We start from the raw sequence: 18150 nt of genomic DNA, 5'->3' as shown, positions 1-18150 counted from the left end.
AAAAGGGAAAAGAGAAAAGAACAGAAAAGAGAAAAGGGAAAAGTGAATAGAAGAGAAAAGAATAGAAAAGAGAAAAGTCGAGAAAAGAGAAAAGAAAGGAAATGGGAAAAGAGAAAAGAAGAGAAAAGAGAAAAGAAGAGAAAATGGAAAAGGCGAAAGAAGAGAAAAGAATAGAAGAGAAAAAAGAGACAAGAAGAGAAAGAGAAAAGAAGAGAAAAGAGAAAAGAAGAGGGAATGGAGAAGAAGAGAAAAGAGAAAAGAAGAGAAAAGATAAAAGAGAATAAAAGAGAAAAGGGAACAGAGGAAAGAAGACAAAAGAGAACAGAAGAGAATAGAGAAAAGAGAAAAGAAGAAAAAAGAAGATAGAAGAGAGAGAAGAGAACAGAAGAAAATAGAGAAAAGAGAAAAGCGAACAGAAGATAAAAGAAGAGAAAAGAATAGAGAAAAGAAGAGAAAAGGGAAAAGAGAAAAGAAGATAAAAGAGAAAAGAGAAAATAAGAAAAGAGAAAAGAAGAGAAAAGAGAAAAGAAAAGGGAAGAGAAAAGAAGAGAAAAGACAAAAGAAGAGAAAAGACAAAAGAAGAGAAAAGGGAAAAGAGTAAAGAAGAGAGAAGAAGAGAGAAGAAGAGGATAGAGAAAAGAGAAAACAAGAGAAAAGAAGAGAAAAGAGGAAATAGAAAAGAAGAGGAAATAGAAAAGAGACAAGAGAAAAGAAGAGTAAAGAGAAAAGAGATAAGAAGAGAAAACAGAAAAGAAGAGAAAATGGAAAAGAGGAAAGAAGAGAACACAATAGAGGAGAAAAAAGAGACAAGAAGAGAAAGAGAAAAGAAGAGAAAAGAGAAAAGGGAAAAGAGAAAAGAAGAGAAAAAAGAGAAAAAGAGAATAGAGAAAAGAAGAGAAAAGAGAAATGAGAAAAGATGAGAGTAAAGAGAAAAGAAGAGAATAGAGAAAAGATGAGAAAAGGGAAAAGAGAAAAGTGAATAGAAGAGAAAAGAATAGAAAAGAGAAAAGAGAAATGAAGAGAAAAGAAGAGAAAAAAGGGAAAAGAGAAAAGAACAGAAAAGAGAAAAGGGAAAAGTGAATAGAAGAGAAAAGAATAGAAAAGAGAAAAGTCGAGAAAAGAGAAAAGAAAGGAAATGGGAAAAGAGAAAAGAAGAGAAAAGAGAAAAGAAGAGAAAATGGAAAAGACGAAAGAAGAGAACAGAATAGAGGAGAAAAAAGAGACAAGAAGAGAAAGAGAAAAGAAGAGAAAAGAGAAATGAGAAAAGAGAAAAGAAGAGGGAATGGAGAAGAAGAGAAAAGAGAAAAGAAGAGAAAAGATAAAAGAGAATAAAAGAGAAAAGGGAACAGAGGAAAGAAGACAAAAGAGAACAGAAGAGAATAGAAAAAAGAGAAAAGAAGAAAAAAGAAGATAGAAGAAGAGAAAAGAGAACAGAAGAAAATAGAGAAAAGAGAAAAGCGAACAGAAGATAAAAGAAGAGAAAAGAATAGAGAAAAGAAGAGAAAAGGGAAAAGAGAAAAGAAGATAAAAGAGAAAAGAGAAAATAAGAAAAGAGAAAAGAAGAGAAAAGAGAAAAGAGAAAAGAAAAGGGAAGAGAAAAGAAGAGAAAAGACAAAAGAAGAGAAAAGGGAAAAGAGTAAAGAAGAGAGAAGAAGAGAGAAGAAGAGGATAGAGAAAAGAGAAAACAAGAGAAAAGAAGAGAAAAGAGGAAATAGAAAAGAAGAGGAAATAGAAAAGAGACAAGAGAAAAGAAGAGTAAAGAGAAAAGAGATAAGAAGAGAAAACAGAAAAGAAGAGAAAATGGAAAAGAGGAAAGAAGAGAACACAATAGAGGAGAAAAAAGAGACAAGAAGAGAAAGAGAAAAGAAGAGAAAAGAGAAAAGGGAAAAGAGAAAAGAAGAGAAAAAAGAGAAAAAGAGAATAGAGAAAAGAAGAGAAAAGAGAAATGAGAAAAGATGAGAGTAAAGAGAAAAGAAGAGAATAGAGAAAAGAAGAGAAAAGGGAAAAGAGAAAAGAAGAGAAAAGAGAAAAGAGAAAAAAGAAAAGAGAAAAGAAAAGAGAAAAGAGAAAAGAACAGTGAAAAGAGAAAAGAAGAGAATAGAAATGAAAAGGCGAGAAAAGAGAAAAGACGACAAAAGAAATTAAAAGAGGAGAAAAGAGAAAAGAAGAGTAAAGAAGAGAAAAGAGAAAAGAAGAGAAAAGAAGAGAAAAGAGAAAAGAAGAGAGAAGAAGAGAAAAGAAGAGGATAGAGAAAATAGAAAACAAGAGAATAGAAGAGAAAAGAGAAAATAGAAAAGAAGAGGATATAGAAAAGAGAAAAGAAGAGTAAAGAGAAATGAGAAAAGATGAGAAAAAAGAGAAAAGAAGAGAATAGAGAAAAGATGAGAAAAGATAAAAGAGAACAGTGAATAGAAGAGAAAAGAATAGAGAGGAGAAAAGAGAAATGAGAAATGAAGAGAAAAGCAGAAAAAAGAAGAGAAAAGAAAAGAGATAAAGAGAATTGAAGAGAAAAAAGTGAATAGAGTAAAGAAGAGAAAAGTAGAGAAATGAGAAAAGAAGCGAAAAGAGAAAAGAGAAATGAGATAAGAAAAGAAAAGGGAAATGAGTAAAGAAGTGAAAAGAGAAAAAGAGAATAGAGAAAAGAAGTGAAAAGGGAAAAGAGAAAAGAAGAGAAAAGAAGAGAACAGAATAGAGAAGAAAAAAGAGACAAGAAGGGAAAGAGAAAAGAAGAGAAAAGAGAAATGAGAAAAGAGAAAAGAAGAGGGAATGGAGAAGAAGAGAAAAGAGAAAAGAAGAGAAAAGATAAAAGAGAATAAAAGAGAAAAGGGCACAGAGGAAAGAAGACAAAAGAGAACAGAAGAGAATAGAGAAAAGAGAAAAGAAGAAAAAAGAAGATAGAAGAAGAGAAAAGAGAACAGAAGAAAATAGAGAAAAGAGAAAAGCGAACAGAAGATAAAAGAAGAGAAAAGAATAGAGAAAAGAAGAGAAAAGAAAAAAGAGAAATGGGAAAAATAAGAGAAAAGGGAAAAGAGAAAAGAACAGAAAAGAGAAAAGGGAAAAGTGAATAGAAGAGAAAAGAATAGAAAAGAGAAAAGTCGAGAAAAGAGAAAAGAAAGGAAATGGGAAAAGAGAAAAGAAGAGAAAAGAGAAAAGAAGAGAAAATGGAAAAGACGAAAGAAGAGAAAAGAATAGAAGAGAAAAAAGAGACAAGAAGAGAAAGAGAAAAGAAGAGAAAAGAGAAATGAGAAAAGAGAAAAGAAGAGGGAATGGAGAAGAAGAGAAAAGAGAAAAGAAGAGAAAAGATAAAAGAGAATAAAAGAGAAAAGGGAACAGAGGAAAGAAGACAAAAGAGAACAGAAGAGAATAGAGAAAAGAGAAAAGAAGAAAAAAGAAGATAGAAGAAGAGAAAAGAGAACAGAAGAAAATAGAGAAAAGAGAAAAGCGAACAGAAGATAAAAGAAGAGAAAAGAATAGAGAAAAGAAGAGAAAAGGGAAAAGAGAAAAGAAGATAAAAGAGAAAAGAGAAAATAAGAAAAGAGAAAAGAAGAGAAAAGAGAAAAGAGAAAAGAAAAGGGAAGAGAAAAGAAGAGAAAAGACAAAAGAAGAGAAAAGACAAAAGAAGAGAAAAGGGAAAAGAGTAAAGAAGAGAGAAGAAGAGAGAAGAAGAGGATAGAGAAAAGAGAAACCAAGAGAAAAGAGGAAATAGAAAAGAAGAGGAAATAGAAAAGAGACAAGAGAAAAGAAGAGTAAAGAGAAAAGAGATAAGAAGAGAAAACAGAAAAGAAGAGAAAATGGAAAAGAGGAAAGAAGAGAACACAATAGAGGAGAAAAAAGAGACAAGAATAGAAAGAGAAAAGAAGAGAAAAGAGAAAAGGGAAAAGAGAAAAGAAGAGAAAAAAGAGAAAAAGAGAATAGAGAAAAGAAGAGAAAAGGGAAAAGAGAAAAGAAGAGAAAAGAGAAAAGAGAAAAAAGAAAAGAGAAAAGAAAAGAGAAAAGAGAAAAGAACAGTGAAAAGAGAAAAGAAGAGAATAGAAATGAAAAGGCGAGAAAAGAGAAAAGACGACAAAAGAAATTAAAAGAGGAGAAAAGAGAAAAGAAGAGTAAAGAAGAGAAAAGAGAAAAGAAGAGAAAAGAAGAGAAAAGAGAAAAGAAGAGAGAAGAAGAGAAAAGAAGAGGATAGAGAAAATAGAAAACAAGAGAATAGAAGAGAAAAGAGAAAATAGAAAAGAAGAGGATATAGAAAAGAGAAAAGAAGAGTAAAGAGAAATGAGAAAAGATGAGAAAAAAGAGAAAAGAAGAGAATAGAGAAAAGATGAGAAAAGATAAAAGAGAACAGTGAATAGAAGAGAAAAGAATAGAAAGGAGAAAAGAGAAATGAGAAATGAAGAGAAAAGCAGAAAAAAGAAGAGAAAAGAAAAGAGATAAAGAGAATTGAAGAGAAAAAAGTGAATAGAGTAAAGAAGAGAAAAGTAGAGAAATGAGAAAAGAAGCGAAAAGAGAAAAGAGAAATGAGATAAGAAAAGAAAAGGGAAATGAGTAAAGAAGTGAAAAGAGAAAAAGAGAATAGAGAAAAGAAGTGAAAAGGGAAAAGAGAAAAGAAGAGAAAAGAAGAGAACAGAATAGAGGAGAAAAAAGAGACAAGAAGAGAAAGAGAAAAGAAGAGAAAAGAGAAATGAGAAAAGAGAAAAGAAGAGGGAATGGAGAAGAAGAGAAAAGAGAAAAGAAGAGAAAAGATAAAAGAGAATAAAAGAGAAAAGGGAACAGAGGAAAGAAGACAAAAGAGAACAGAAGAGAATAGAGAAAAGAGAAAAGAAGAAAAAAGAAGATAGAAGAAGAGAAAAGAGAACAGAAGAAAAGAGAGAAAAGAGAAAAGCGAACAGAAGATAAAAGAAGAGAAAAGAATAGAGAAAAGAAGAGAAAAGAAAAAAGAGAAAAGGGAAAAGTGAATAGAAGAGAAAAGAATAGAAAAGAGAAAAGTCGAGAAAAGAGAAAAGAAAGGAAATGGGAAAAGAGAAAAGAAGAGAAAAGAGAAAAGAAGAGAAAATGGAAAAGACGAAAGAAGAGAAAAGAATAGAAGAGAAAAAAGAGACAAGAAGAGAAAGAGAAAAGAAGAGAAAAGAGAAATGAGAAAAGAGAAAAGAAGAGGGAATGGAGAAGAAGAGAAAAGAGAAAAGAAGAGAAAAGATAAAAGAGAATAAAAGAGAAAAGGGAACAGAGGAAAGAAGACAAAAGAGAACAGTAGAGAATAGAGAAAAGAGAAAAGAAGAAAAAAGAAGATAGAAGAAGAGAAAAGAGAACAGAAGAAAATAGAGAAAAGAGAAAAGCGAACAGAAGATAAAAGAAGAGAAAAGAATAGAGAAAAGAAGAGAAAAGGGAAAAGAGAAAAGAAGATAAAAGAGAAAAGAGAAAATAAGAAAAGAGAAAAGAAGAGAAAAGAGAAAAGAGAAAAGAAAAGGGAAGAGAAAAGAAGAGAAAAGACAAAAGAAGAGAAAAGACAAAAGAAGAGAAAAGGGAAAAGAGTAAAGAAGAGAGAAGAAGAGAGAAGAAGAGGATAGAGAAAAGAGAAACCAAGAGAAAAGAGGAAATAGAAAAGAAGAGGAAATAGAAAAGAGACAAGAGAAAAGAAGAGTAAAGAGAAAAGAGATAAGAAGAGAAAACAGAAAAGAAGAGAAAATGGAAAAGAGGAAAGAAGAGAACACAATAGAGGAGAAAAAAGAGACAAGAAGAGAAAGAGAAAAGAAGAGAAAAGAGAAAAGGGAAAAGAGAAAAGAAGAGAAAAAAGAGAAAAAGAGAATCGAGAAAAGAAGAGAAAAGAGAAATGAGAAAAGATGAGAGTAAAGAGAAAAGAAGAGAATAGAGAAAAGATGAGAAAAGATAAAAGAGAAAAGTGAATAGAAGAGAAAAGAATAGAAAAGAGAAAAGAGAAATGAAGAGAAAAGAAGAGGGAATGGAGAAGAAGAGAAAAGAGAAAAGAAGAGAAAAGATAAAAGAGAATAAAAGAGAAAAGGGAACAGAGGAAAGAAGACAAAAGAGAACAGAAGAGAATAGAGAAAAGAGAAAAGAAGAAAAAAGAAGATAGAAGAAGAGAAAAGAGAACAGAAGAAAATAGAGAAAAGAGAAAAGCGAACAGAAGATAAAAGAAGAGAAAAGAATAGAGAAAAGAAGAGAAAAGGGAAAAGAGAAAAGAAGATAAAAGAGAAAAGAGAAAATAAGAAAAGAGAAAAGAAGAGAAAAGAGAAAAGAGAAAAGAAAAGGGAAGAGAAAAGAAGAGAAAAGACAAAAGAAGAGAAAAGACAAAAGAAGAGAAAAGGGAAAAGAGTAAAGAAGAGAGAAGAAGAGAGAAGAAGAGGATAGAGAAAAGAGAAACCAAGAGAAAAGAGGAAATAGAAAAGAAGAGGAAATAGAAAAGAGACAAGAGAAAAGAAGAGTAAAGAGAAAAGAGATAAGAAGAGAAAACAGAAAAGAAGAGAAAATGGAAAAGAGGAAAGAAGAGAACACAATAGAGGAGAAAAAAGAGACAAGAATAGAAAGAGAAAAGAAGAGAAAAGAGAAAAGGGAAAAGAGAAAAGAAGAGAAAAAAGAGAAAAAGAGAATAGAGAAAAGAAGAGAAAAGGGAAAAGAGAAAAGAAGAGAAAAGAGAAAAGAGAAAAAAGAAAAGAGAAAAGAAAAGAGAAAAGAGAAAAGAACAGTGAAAAGAGAAAAGAAGAGAATAGAAATGAAAAGGCGAGAAAAGAGAAAAGACGACAAAAGAAATTAAAAGAGGAGAAAAGAGAAAAGAAGAGTAAAGAAGAGAAAAGAGAAAAGAAGAGAAAAGAAGAGAAAAGAGAAAAGAAGAGAGAAGAAGAGAAAAGAAGAGGATAGAGAAAATAGAAAACAAGAGAATAGAAGAGAAAAGAGAAAATAGAAAAGAAGAGGATATAGAAAAGAGAAAAGAAGAGTAAAGAGAAATGAGAAAAGATGAGAAAAAAGAGAAAAGAAGAGAATAGAGAAAAGATGAGAAAAGATAAAAGAGAACAGTGAATAGAAGAGAAAAGAATAGAAAGGAGAAAAGAGAAATGAGAAATGAAGAGAAAAGCAGAAAAAAGAAGAGAAAAGAAAAGAGATAAAGAGAATTGAAGAGAAAAAAGTGAATAGAGTAAAGAAGAGAAAAGTAGAGAAATGAGAAAAGAAGCGAAAAGAGAAAAGAGAAATGAGATAAGAAAAGAAAAGGGAAATGAGTAAAGAAGTGAAAAGAGAAAAAGAGAATAGAGAAAAGAAGAGAAAAGAGAAATGAGAAAAGATGAGAGTAAAGAGAAAAGAAGAGAATAGAGAAAAGATGAGAAAAGGGAAAAGAGAAAAGTGAATAGAAGAGAAAAGAATAGAAAAGAGAAAAGAGAAATGAAGAGAAAAGAAGAGAAAAAAGGGAAAAGAGAAAAGAACAGAAAAGAGAAAAGGGAAAAGTGAATAGAAGAGAAAAGAATAGAAAAGAGAAAAGTCGAGAAAAGAGAAAAGAAAGGAAATGGGAAAAGAGAAAAGAAGAGAAAAGAGAAAAGAAGAGAAAATGGAAAAGACGAAAGAAGAGAACAGAATAGAGGAGAAAAAAGAGACAAGAAGAGAAAGAGAAAAGAAGAGAAAAGAGAAATGAGAAAAGAGAAAAGAAGAGGGAATGGAGAAGAAGAGAAAAGAGAAAAGAAGAGAAAAGATAAAAGAGAATAAAAGAGAAAAGGGAACAGAGGAAAGAAGACAAAAGAGAACAGAAGAGAATAGAAAAAAGAGAAAAGAAGAAAAAAGAAGATAGAAGAAGAGAAAAGAGAACAGAAGAAAATAGAGAAAAGAGAAAAGCGAACAGAAGATAAAAGAAGAGAAAAGAATAGAGAAAAGAAGAGAAAAGGGAAAAGAGAAAAGAAGATAAAAGAGAAAAGAGAAAATAAGAAAAGAGAAAAGAAGAGAAAAGAGAAAAGAGAAAAGAAAAGGGAAGAGAAAAGAAGAGAAAAGACAAAAGAAGAGAAAAGGGAAAAGAGTAAAGAAGAGAGAAGAAGAGAGAAGAAGAGGATAGAGAAAAGAGAAAACAAGAGAAAAGAAGAGAAAAGAGGAAATAGAAAAGAAGAGGAAATAGAAAAGAGACAAGAGAAAAGAAGAGTAAAGAGAAAAGAGATAAGAAGAGAAAACAGAAAAGAAGAGAAAATGGAAAAGAGGAAAGAAGAGAACACAATAGAGGAGAAAAAAGAGACAAGAAGAGAAAGAGAAAAGAAGAGAAAAGAGAAAAGGGAAAAGAGAAAAGAAGAGAAAAAAGAGAAAAAGAGAATAGAGAAAAGAAGAGAAAAGAGAAATGAGAAAAGATGAGAGTAAAGAGAAAAGAAGAGAATAGAGAAAAGAAGAGAAAAGGGAAAAGAGAAAAGAAGAGAAAAGAGAAAAGAGAAAAAAGAAAAGAGAAAAGAAAAGAGAAAAGAGAAAAGAACAGTGAAAAGAGAAAAGAAGAGAATAGAAATGAAAAGGCGAGAAAAGAGAAAAGACGACAAAAGAAATTAAAAGAGGAGAAAAGAGAAAAGAAGAGTAAAGAAGAGAAAAGAGAAAAGAAGAGAAAAGAAGAGAAAAGAGAAAAGAAGAGAGAAGAAGAGAAAAGAAGAGGATAGAGAAAATAGAAAACAAGAGAATAGAAGAGAAAAGAGAAAATAGAAAAGAAGAGGATATAGAAAAGAGAAAAGAAGAGTAAAGAGAAATGAGAAAAGATGAGAAAAAAGAGAAAAGAAGAGAATAGAGAAAAGATGAGAAAAGATAAAAGAGAACAGTGAATAGAAGAGAAAAGAATAGAGAGGAGAAAAGAGAAATGAGAAATGAAGAGAAAAGCAGAAAAAAGAAGAGAAAAGAAAAGAGATAAAGAGAATTGAAGAGAAAAAAGTGAATAGAGTAAAGAAGAGAAAAGTAGAGAAATGAGAAAAGAAGCGAAAAGAGAAAAGAGAAATGAGATAAGAAAAGAAAAGGGAAATGAGTAAAGAAGTGAAAAGAGAAAAAGAGAATAGAGAAAAGAAGTGAAAAGGGAAAAGAGAAAAGAAGAGAAAAGAAGAGAACAGAATAGAGAAGAAAAAAGAGACAAGAAGGGAAAGAGAAAAGAAGAGAAAAGAGAAATGAGAAAAGAGAAAAGAAGAGGGAATGGAGAAGAAGAGAAAAGAGAAAAGAAGAGAAAAGATAAAAGAGAATAAAAGAGAAAAGGGCACAGAGGAAAGAAGACAAAAGAGAACAGAAGAGAATAGAGAAAAGAGAAAAGAAGAAAAAAGAAGATAGAAGAAGAGAAAAGAGAACAGAAGAAAATAGAGAAAAGAGAAAAGCGAACAGAAGATAAAAGAAGAGAAAAGAATAGAGAAAAGAAGAGAAAAGAAAAAAGAGAAATGGGAAAAATAAGAGAAAAGGGAAAAGAGAAAAGAACAGAAAAGAGAAAAGGGAAAAGTGAATAGAAGAGAAAAGAATAGAAAAGAGAAAAGTCGAGAAAAGAGAAAAGAAAGGAAATGGGAAAAGAGAAAAGAAGAGAAAAGAGAAAAGAAGAGAAAATGGAAAAGACGAAAGAAGAGAAAAGAATAGAAGAGAAAAAAGAGACAAGAAGAGAAAGAGAAAAGAAGAGAAAAGAGAAATGAGAAAAGAGAAAAGAAGAGGGAATGGAGAAGAAGAGAAAAGAGAAAAGAAGAGAAAAGATAAAAGAGAATAAAAGAGAAAAGGGAACAGAGGAAAGAAGACAAAAGAGAACAGAAGAGAATAGAGAAAAGAGAAAAGAAGAAAAAAGAAGATAGAAGAAGAGAAAAGAGAACAGAAGAAAATAGAGAAAAGAGAAAAGCGAACAGAAGATAAAAGAAGAGAAAAGAATAGAGAAAAGAAGAGAAAAGGGAAAAGAGAAAAGAAGATAAAAGAGAAAAGAGAAAATAAGAAAAGAGAAAAGAAGAGAAAAGAGAAAAGAGAAAAGAAAAGGGAAGAGAAAAGAAGAGAAAAGACAAAAGAAGAGAAAAGACAAAAGAAGAGAAAAGGGAAAAGAGTAAAGAAGAGAGAAGAAGAGAGAAGAAGAGGATAGAGAAAAGAGAAACCAAGAGAAAAGAGGAAATAGAAAAGAAGAGGAAATAGAAAAGAGACAAGAGAAAAGAAGAGTAAAGAGAAAAGAGATAAGAAGAGAAAACAGAAAAGAAGAGAAAATGGAAAAGAGGAAAGAAGAGAACACAATAGAGGAGAAAAAAGAGACAAGAATAGAAAGAGAAAAGAAGAGAAAAGAGAAAAGGGAAAAGAGAAAAGAAGAGAAAAAAGAGAAAAAGAGAATAGAGAAAAGAAGAGAAAAGGGAAAAGAGAAAAGAAGAGAAAAGAGAAAAGAGAAAAAAGAAAAGAGAAAAGAAAAGAGAAAAGAGAAAAGAACAGTGAAAAGAGAAAAGAAGAGAATAGAAATGAAAAGGCGAGAAAAGAGAAAAGACGACAAAAGAAATTAAAAGAGGAGAAAAGAGAAAAGAAGAGTAAAGAAGAGAAAAGAGAAAAGAAGAGAAAAGAAGAGAAAAGAGAAAAGAAGAGAGAAGAAGAGAAAAGAAGAGGATAGAGAAAATAGAAAACAAGAGAATAGAAGAGAAAAGAGAAAATAGAAAAGAAGAGGATATAGAAAAGAGAAAAGAAGAGTAAAGAGAAATGAGAAAAGATGAGAAAAAAGAGAAAAGAAGAGAATAGAGAAAAGATGAGAAAAGATAAAAGAGAACAGTGAATAGAAGAGAAAAGAATAGAAAGGAGAAAAGAGAAATGAGAAATGAAGAGAAAAGCAGAAAAAAGAAGAGAAAAGAAAAGAGATAAAGAGAATTGAAGAGAAAAAAGTGAATAGAGTAAAGAAGAGAAAAGTAGAGAAATGAGAAAAGAAGCGAAAAGAGAAAAGAGAAATGAGATAAGAAAAGAAAAGGGAAATGAGTAAAGAAGTGAAAAGAGAAAAAGAGAATAGAGAAAAGAAGTGAAAAGGGAAAAGAGAAAAGAAGAGAAAAGAAGAGAACAGAATAGAGGAGAAAAAAGAGACAAGAAGAGAAAGAGAAAAGAAGAGAAAAGAGAAATGAGAAAAGAGAAAAGAAGAGGGAATGGAGAAGAAGAGAAAAGAGAAAAGAAGAGAAAAGATAAAAGAGAATAAAAGAGAAAAGGGAACAGAGGAAAGAAGACAAAAGAGAACAGAAGAGAATAGAGAAAAGAGAAAAGAAGAAAAAAGAAGATAGAAGAAGAGAAAAGAGAACAGAAGAAAATAGAGAAAAGAGAAAAGCGAACAGAAGATAAAAGAAGAGAAAAGAATAGAGAAAAGAAGAGAAAAGAAAAAAGAGAAAAGGGAAAAGTGAATAGAAGAGAAAAGAATAGAAAAGAGAAAAGTCGAGAAAAGAGAAAAGAAAGGAAATGGGAAAAGAGAAAAGAAGAGAAAAGAGAAAAGAAGAGAAAATGGAAAAGACGAAAGAAGAGAAAAGAATAGAAGAGAAAAAAGAGACAAGAAGAGAAAGAGAAAAGAAGAGAAAAGAGAAATGAGAAAAGAGAAAAGAAGAGGGAATGGAGAAGAAGAGAAAAGAGAAAAGAAGAGAAAAGATAAAAGAGAATAAAAGAGAAAAGGGAACAGAGGAAAGAAGACAAAAGAGAACAGTAGAGAATAGAGAAAAGAGAAAAGAAGAAAAAAGAAGATAGAAGAAGAGAAAAGAGAACAGAAGAAAATAGAGAAAAGAGAAAAGCGAACAGAAGATAAAAGAAGAGAAAAGAATAGAGAAAAGAAGAGAAAAGGGAAAAGAGAAAAGAAGATAAAAGAGAAAAGAGAAAATAAGAAAAGAGAAAAGAAGAGAAAAGAGAAAAGAGAAAAGAAAAGGGAAGAGAAAAGAAGAGAAAAGACAAAAGAAGAGAAAAGACAAAAGAAGAGAAAAGGGAAAAGAGTAAAGAAGAGAGAAGAAGAGAGAAGAAGAGGATAGAGAAAAGAGAAACCAAGAGAAAAGAGGAAATAGAAAAGAAGAGGAAATAGAAAAGAGACAAGAGAAAAGAAGAGTAAAGAGAAAAGAGATAAGAAGAGAAAACAGAAAAGAAGAGAAAATGGAAAAGAGGAAAGAAGAGAACACAATAGAGGAGAAAAAAGAGACAAGAAGAGAAAGAGAAAAGAAGAGAAAAGAGAAAAGGGAAAAGAGAAAAGAAGAGAAAAAAGAGAAAAAGAGAATCGAGAAAAGAAGAGAAAAGAGAAATGAGAAAAGATGAGAGTAAAGAGAAAAGAAGAGAATAGAGAAAAGATGAGAAAAGATAAAAGAGAAAAGTGAATAGAAGAGAAAAGAATAGAAAAGAGAAAAGAGAAATGAAGAGAAAAGAAGAGGGAATGGAGAAGAAGAGAAAAGAGAAAAGAAGAGAAAAGATAAAAGAGAATAAAAGAGAAAAGGGAACAGAGGAAAGAAGACAAAAGAGAACAGAAGAGAATAGAGAAAAGAGAAAAGAAGAAAAAAGAAGATAGAAGAAGAGAAAAGAGAACAGAAGAAAATAGAGAAAAGAGAAAAGCGAACAGAAGATAAAAGAAGAGAAAAGAATAGAGAAAAGAAGAGAAAAGGGAAAAGAGAAAAGAAGATAAAAGAGAAAAGAGAAAATAAGAAAAGAGAAAAGAAGAGAAAAGAGAAAAGAGAAAAGAAAAGGGAAGAGAAAAGAAGAGAAAAGACAAAAGAAGAGAAAAGACAAAAGAAGAGAAAAGGGAAAAGAGTAAAGAAGAGAGAAGAAGAGAGAAGAAGAGGATAGAGAAAAGAGAAACCAAGAGAAAAGAGGAAATAGAAAAGAAGAGGAAATAGAAAAGAGACAAGAGAAAAGAAGAGTAAAGAGAAAAGAGATAAGAAGAGAAAACAGAAAAGAAGAGAAAATGGAAAAGAGGAAAGAAGAGAACACAATAGAGGAGAAAAAAGAGACAAGAAGAGAAAGAGAAAAGAAGAGAAAAGAGAAAAGGGAAAAGAGAAAAGAAGAGAAAAAAGAGAAAAAGAGAATCGAGAAAAGAAGAGAAAAGAGAAATGAGAAAAGATGAGAGTAAAGAGAAAAGAAGAGAATAGAGAAAAGATGAGAAAAGATAAAAGAGAAAAGTGAATAGAAGAGAAAAGAATAGAAAAGAGAAAAGAGAAATGAAGAGAAAAGAAGAGGGAATGGAGAAGAAGAGAAAAGAGAAAAGAAGAGAAAAGATAAAAGAGAATAAAAGAGAAAAGGGAACAGAGGAAAGAAGACAAAAGAGAACAGAAGAGAATAGAGAAAAGAGAAAAGAAGAAAAAAGAAGATAGAAGAAGAGAAAAGAGAACAGAAGAAAATAGAGAAAAGAGAAAAGCGAACAGAAGATAAAAGAAGAGAAAAGAATAGAGAAAAGAAGAGAAAAGGGAAAAGAGAAAAGAAGATAAAAGAGAAAAGAGAAAATAAGAAAAGAGAAAAGAAGAGAAAAGAGAAAAGAGAAAAGAAAAGGGAAGAGAAAAGAAGAGAAAAGACAAAAGAAGAGAAAAGACAAAAGAAGAGAAAAGGGAAAAGAGTAAAGAAGAGAGAAGAAGAGAGAAGAAGAGGATAGAGAAAAGAGAAACCAAGAGAAAAGAGGAAATAGAAAAGAAGAGGAAATAGAAAAGAGACAAGAGAAAAGAAGAGTAAAGAGAAAAGAGATAAGAAGAGAAAACAGAAAAGAAGAGAAAATGGAAAAGAGGAAAGAAGAGAACACAATAGAGGAGAAAAAAGAGACAAGAATAGAAAGAGAAAAGAAGAGAAAAGAGAAAAGGGAAAAGAGAAAAGAAGAGAAAAAAGAGAAAAAGAGAATAGAGAAAAGAAGAGAAAAGGGAAAAGAGAAAAGAAGAGAAAAGAGAAAAGAGAAAAAAGAAAAGAGAAAAGAAAAGAGAAAAGAGAAAAGAACAGTGAAAAGAGAAAAGAAGAGAATAGAAATGAAAAGGCGAGAAAAGAGAAAAGACGACAAAAGAAATTAAAAGAGGAGAAAAGAGAAAAGAAGAGTAAAGAAGAGAAAAGAGAAAAGAAGAGAAAAGAAGAGAAAAGAGAAAAGAAGAGAGAAGAAGAGAAAAGAAGAGGATAGAGAAAATAGAAAACAAGAGAATAGAAGAGAAAAGAGAAAATAGAAAAGAAGAGGATATAGAAAAGAGAAAAGAAGAGTAAAGAGAAATGAGAAAAGATGAGAAAAAAGAGAAAAGAAGAGAATAGAGAAAAGATGAGAAAAGATAAAAGAGAACAGTGAATAGAAGAGAAAAGAATAGAAAGGAGAAAAGAGAAATGAGAAATGAAGAGAAAAGCAGAAAAAAGAAGAGAAAAGAAAAGAGATAAAGAGAATTGAAGAGAAAAAAGTGAATAGAGTAAAGAAGAGAAAAGTAGAGAAATGAGAAAAGAAGCGAAAAGAGAAAAGAGAAATGAGATAAGAAAAGAAAAGGGAAATGAGTAAAGAAGTGAAAAGAGAAAAAGAGAATAGAGAAAAGAAGTGAAAAGGGAAAAGAGAAAAGAAGAGAAAAGAAGAGAACAGAATAGAGGAGAAAAAAGAGACAAGAAGAGAAAGAGAAAAGAAGAGAAAAGAGAAATGAGAAAAGAGAAAAGAAGAGGGAATGGAGAAGAAGAGAAAAGAGAAAAGAAGAGAAAAGATAAAAGAGAATAAAAGAGAAAAGGGAACAGAGGAAAGAAGACAAAAGAGAACAGAAGAGAATAGAGAAAAGAGAAAAGAAGAAAAAAGAAGATAGAAGAAGAGAAAAGAGAACAGAAGAAAATAGAGAAAAGAGAAAAGCGAACAGAAGATAAAAGAAGAGAAAAGAATAGAGAAAAGAAGAGAAAAGAAAAAAGAGAAATGGGAAAAATAAGAGAAAAGGGAAAAGAGAAAAGAACAGAAAAGAGAAAAGGGAAAAGTGAATAGAAGAGAAAAGAATAGAAAAGAGAAAAGTCGAGAAAAGAGAAAAGAAAGGAAATGGGAAAAGAGAAAAGAAGAGAAAAGAGAAAAGAAGAGAAAATGGAAAAGACGAAAGAAGAGAAAAGAATAGAAGAGAAAAAAGAGACAAGAAGAGAAAGAGAAAAGAAGAGAAAAGAGAAATGAGAAAAGAGAAAAGAAGAGGGAATGGAGAAGAAGAGAAAAGAGAAAAGAAGAGAAAAGATAAAAGAGAATAAAAGAGAAAAGGGAACAGAGGAAAGAAGACAAAAGAGAACAGTAGAGAATAGAGAAAAGAGAAAAGAAGAAAAAAGAAGATAGAAGAAGAGAAAAGAGAACAGAAGAAAATAGAGAAAAGAGAAAAGCGAACAGAAGATAAAAGAAGAGAAAAGAATAGAGAAAAGAAGAGAAAAGGGAAAAGAGAAAAGAAGATAAAAGAGAAAAGAGAAAATAAGAAAAGAGAAAAGAAGAGAAAAGAGAAAAGAGAAAAGAAAAGGGAAGAGAAAAGAAGAGAAAAGACAAAAGAAGAGAAAAGACAAAAGAAGAGAAAAGGGAAAAGAGTAAAGAAGAGAGAAGAAGAGAGAAGAAGAGGATAGAGAAAAGAGAAAACAAGAGAAAAGAAGAGAAAAGAGGAAATAGAAAAGAAGAGGAAATAGAAAAGAGACAAGAGAAAAGAAGAGTAAAGAGAAAAGAGATAAGAAGAGAAAACAGAAAAGAAGAGAAAATGGAAAAGAGGAAAGAAGAGAACACAATAGAGGAGAAAAAAGAGACAAGAAGAGAAAGAGAAAAGAAGAGAAAAGAGAAAAGGGAAAAGAGAAAAGAAGAGAAAAAAGAGAAAAAGAGAATCGAGAAAAGAAGAGAAAAGAGAAATGAGAAAAGATGAGAGTAAAGAGAAAAGAAGAGAATAGAGAAAAGATGAGAAAAGATAAAAGAGAAAAGTGAATAGAAGAGAAAAGAATAGAAAAGAGAAAAGAGAAATGAAGAGAAAAGAAGAGAAAAAAGGGAAAAGAGTAAAGAACAGAAAAGAAAATAGAAAAAAGGGAAAAGAAAAGAAAAGGGAAAAGAGAAAAGAACAGAAAAGAGAAAAGGGAAAAGAGAATTGAAGAGAAAAGAGAAAAAGAGAATAGAGAAAAGAAGAGAAAAGAGAAATGAGAAAAGAAGAGAAAAGAAGAGAATAGAGAAAAGATGATAAAGGATAAAAGAGAACAGTGAATAGAAGAGAAAAGAATAGAAAAGAGAAAAGAGAAATGAGAAATGAAGAAAAAAGCAGAGAAAAGAAGAGAAAAGAGAAAAGAAAAGAGATAAAGAGAAAAGAAGAGAAAAAAGTGAAAAGAGTAAAGAAGAGAAAAGAAGAGAAATGAGAAAAGAAGAGAAAAGAGAAAAGAGAAATGTGATAAGAAGAGAAAAGAGAAAAGAGAAAAGAAGAGAAAAGAGAAATGAGAAAAGAAGAGAAAAAAGAGAAAAGAAGAGAATAGAGAAAAGATGAGAAAAGATAAAAGAGAACAGTGAATAGAAGAGAAAAGAATAGAAAAGAGAAAAGAGAAATGAGAAATGAAGAGAAAAGCAGAAAAAAGAAGAGAAAAGAAAAGAGATAAAGAGAATTGAAGAGAAAAAAGTGAATAGAGTAAAGAAGAGAAAAGAAGAGAAATGAGAAAAGAAGCGAAAAGAGAAAAGAGAAATGAGATAAGAAAAGAAAAGGGAAATGAGTAAAGAAGTGAAAAGAGAAAAAGAGAATAGAGAAAAGAAGTGAAAAGGGAAAAGAGAAAAGAAGAGAAAAGAGAAAAGAAGAGAAAAGGAAAAAGAAGAGAAAAGGGAAAAGAGAAAAGAAGAGAAAAGAGAAAAGAGAAAAAAGAAAAGAGAAAAGAAAAGGGAAAAGAGAAAAGAACAGTGAAAAGAGAAAAGAAGAGAATAGAAATGAAAAGGCGAGATAAGAGAAAAGACGACAAAAGAAATTAAAAGAGGAGAAAAGAGAAAAGAAGAGTAAAGAAGAGAAAAGAGAAAAGAAGAGAAAAGAAGAGAAAAGAGAAAAGAAGAGAGAAGAAGAGAAAAGAAGAGGATAGAGAAAATAGAAAACAAGAGAATAGAAGAGAAAAGAGAAAATAGAAAAGAAGAGGATATAGAAAAGAGAAAAGAAGAGTAAAGAGAAATGAGAAAAGATGAGAAAAAAGAGAAAAGAAGAGAATAGAGAAAAGATGAGAAAAGATAAAAGAGAACAGTGAATAGAAGAGAAAAGAATAGAAAGGAGAAAAGAGAAATGAGAAATGAAGAGAAAAGCAGAAAAAAGAAGAGAAAAGAAAAGAGATAAAGAGAATTGAAGAGAAAAAAGTGAATAGAGTAAAGAAGAGAAAAGTAGAGAAATGAGAAAAGAAGCGAAAAGAGAAAAGAGAAATGAGATAAGAAAAGAAAAGGGAAATGAGTAAAGAAGTGAAAAGAGAAAAAGAGAATAGAGAAAAGAAGTGAAAAGGGAAAAGAGAAAAGAAGAGAAAAGAAGAGAACAGAATAGAGGAGAAAAAAGAGACAAGAAGAGAAAGAGAAAAGAAGAGAAAAGAGAAATGAGAAAAGAGAAAAGAAGAGGGAATGGAGAAGAAGAGAAAAGAGAAAAGAAGAGAAAAGATAAAAGAGAATAAAAGAGAAAAGGGAACAGAGGAAAGAAGACAAAAGAGCACAGAAGAGAATAGAGAAAAGAGAAAAGAAGAAAAAAGAAGATAGAAGAAGAGAAAAGAGAACAGAAGAAAATAGAGAAAAGAGAAAAGCGAACAGAAGATAAAAGAAGAGAAAATAGAGAAAAGAAGAGAAAAGGGAAAAGAGAAATGGGAAAAATAAGAGAAAAGGGAAAAGAGAAAAGAACAGAAAAGAGAAAAGGGAAAAGTGAATAGAAGAGAAAAGAATAGAAAAGAGAAAAGTCGAGAAAAGAGAAAAGAAAGGAAATGGGAAAAGAGAAAAGAAGAGAAAAGAGAAAAGAAGAGAAAATGGAAAAGACGAAAGAAGAGAAAAGAATAGAAGAGAAAAAAGAGACAAGAAGAGAAAGAGAAAAGAAGAGAAAAGAGAAATGAGAAAAGAGAAAAGAAGAGGGAATGGAGAAGAAGAGAAAAGAGAAAAGAAGAGAAAAGATAAAAGAGAATAAAAGAGAAAAGGGAACAGAGGAAAGAAGACAAAAGAGAACAGAAGAGAATAGAGAAAAGAGAAAAGAAGAAAAAAGAAGATAGAAGAAGAGAAAAGAGAACAGAAGAAAATAGAGAAAAGAGAAAAGCGAACAGAAGATAAAAGAAGAGAAAAGAATAGAGAAAAGAAGAGAAAAG

The sequence above is a fragment of the Chiloscyllium punctatum genome, chromosome 20 (genome assembly GCF_047496795.1).
Source record: "Chiloscyllium punctatum isolate Juve2018m chromosome 20, sChiPun1.3, whole genome shotgun sequence".
Taxonomy (NCBI): Eukaryota; Metazoa; Chordata; class Chondrichthyes; order Orectolobiformes; family Hemiscylliidae; genus Chiloscyllium; species Chiloscyllium punctatum.
The sequence above is the reverse complement of the archived record's forward strand: the minus strand, read 5'-3'. Positions refer to the sequence as shown.